This window comes from Myotis lucifugus, unplaced genomic scaffold, assembly GCF_000147115.1.
Source record: "Myotis lucifugus unplaced genomic scaffold, Myoluc2.0 scaffold_44, whole genome shotgun sequence".
Taxonomy (NCBI): Eukaryota; Metazoa; Chordata; class Mammalia; order Chiroptera; family Vespertilionidae; genus Myotis; species Myotis lucifugus.
This window is the reverse complement of record NW_005871092.1, coordinates 831692-833996: the sequence shown is the minus strand read 5'-3', so window position 1 is coordinate 833996 and position 2305 is coordinate 831692. Positions and strand designations below refer to the sequence as shown.

At 40.1% G+C, this 2305-nt stretch overlaps 1 pseudogene; it reads left to right on the top strand.

Moving 5' to 3' along the window:
- Nucleotides 1–1004: 1004 nt before the first annotated feature.
- On the top strand, nt 1005–1601 carry LOC111825872 (annotated as a pseudogene).
- Nucleotides 1602–2305: the final 704 nt, after the last annotated feature.

The window sequence follows — 2305 nt, the reverse complement described above, 5'->3', positions numbered from 1 at the left end:
AGAAATAGAGGAGTGTTTAGTAATGAAAAAGTTGTACTTTAAATTAATTGTTCTTTATGAATGACACTGCTTTCAATGTTCTAACTTATTATTTTTTTAAAGGAATGTTGGAATCAAGGCTTAAAGTGCTGTTTTGCATACTAATGGTCTATGACCTTTTTGACACATGTATTAGAACCATGTTTTCCCTACTCTTAATGTTTCCTCCCATGTGGGGTATCAGTTAGTACAATATGTCTCACTTCTCTTTGCCTCTTTACTCTATCTCCAGGAGGTGAAGAGACATCTAACTGGTAAGGCTAAAAAAAAATACTTGGTATGCTTTTCCCAGCCCCTCTTGTCCATCAAGGTAATATCCCAAGAGAATCAAGCTTTTTCGTCTGCTCTCCTTACCATATTTCCAATGGGGGCCAGCCTCTGACTGGGGGTGAGGGGGGGTGAGATGCCTTGCCCAGGGCTACCTGCTACTGAGTGAACAGCTCTTTTGTTCTGATGGTCATTGTCAGGAGGACCATTGGCCCACAGACAGATTCAGCTACTTGCCCACAGAGTGGGATCAGATTTATGAGAAATACAAATACCTATTGTTTCTATATGATGATTTACTCGCTGATTACAACTTTTAATTGATTCAGAATTCTGGCAGAAGCAGGGGAGATTTTTATTTGCTCTCCTCAAACGCTTCCAATAGGATTGACTAAAAGGATCTGTCTTATTTTATAGTCCCAGAGGCAGACCACAAAGCCAAGGTTATGGAGGAAAGTGAGGAAGGTAAATGAGGAAAGTGAGAAAGGAAAGGAGGTGAATAAGAACCCTAATACTTTTGGTAACACTAGGGAGCAATTTGAAGATGGCATACTCCAGACTAAAAGGCCTGAAAAAGGTGATTTCCTAACAAGAAGCTGAAGCCAGAAAACTGAGATGAATCAGAACTCTTCATTGTTCCTGGGAGTGGAAGGAACTATTTCCTGGGAGTGGAAGGAGCTATTTCCAAAGAGGACAATATGAGAGGACTCTTAAAGAAGGGCGGTTTTGCAGCTTTGTTCCCTAAATATAGAGAGGCTTATTTGAAGGAGCGGTGGCCACTGGTACAGAAAGTGTTGAATGAACAAGCATTGGAACTCTTAACAAACTGTTACATTATGGTTCAGGGAAAACACAGTTTCAGCCATTTGACCTTTTAGTGCCTTGAAAGAATTCAAACACAAAAATGGCAATCAACTCAAGAAACCTAACAAAAAACCAAGAAAGAGTACACACTGTTCCCATCACCACAACCAGAAAGTCAGATTAATAAAAAAAAAATAAAAAAAGGCTAGTAGTGAATACTTTCTGAAGGAAAGCCACAAAAAAATGACAGAAAATGAAAGCAATAAGGGCTAAGTAAGTGGAAGCTCTAGATAACAGACAAGGGGGGAAGAACAAAGATTTTATTCCACCTAAAGAAAAACGAGTTGTGAAACCTGCGAAAGCATCTGCTAAACAGAAATTGATGTGGTTGCCATCAAGAAAAAGATGAAGAAAGCAAAGATTAAGAAACTGGAGCTTTTACAGCTGAAGAAGTTAAGCTTAAAATAGAAGCAGATCAAAAGAAAAAGTAGGAAAAAAAGGAATATGCACTAAACAACCCTGAACTAGAATTTATTAAAGTATTCCCTTTTGTAAAAGATTTTGAGGCATTAGTGTTTTTATGTATAAGAAGTAATACTCTTTTTCTGAGTTTGTTTTGTTCTTTATAACAGTGTTTATCTATGCAGCTGTTCTTTAGAAATATAAATTACTAGAGGACTAGTGCATGAATTCGTGCATGGGTGGGGTCCCTCAGGGTGGCCTGCAGAGATCGGACCCCAGCTTGCACCCCCAGCCTCGCAGCCCTGCAGCCCAACCTGGCACCCCGCCTTGGCCTGGTGCTTCCCCCTCACCTGCTCCACCATCTCATCCTGCCTGCAGGTCGGTTGGGGCGAGGTTACCAAAATTGTATCATCGCCCAGCCGAACACGCGGATGAGCATAGATTGTTATACGAGAGGAGAAATAAAGTTTGTAAGGAAGAAGAGGGGGAGCAGCAGTTATGTTTTTTTTTGTAATAATATATTTATTATTATTTCTTTTGAGGGACGAATCAACCCACCGATAGTATGCGAGTGCTTTTATTATATACGGAATGCCCGAAGAGAACTCTGAGGAGCAATTCTTCCTTGCTAGTGTATTTTACATTAAGTTGGATATTGTGTATATTTTTTTTTTTTTCTTCCTCTTTTCCGTTTCCCCTAGTTAACATAGACCAGCCACCCCGCCCCCCCAGA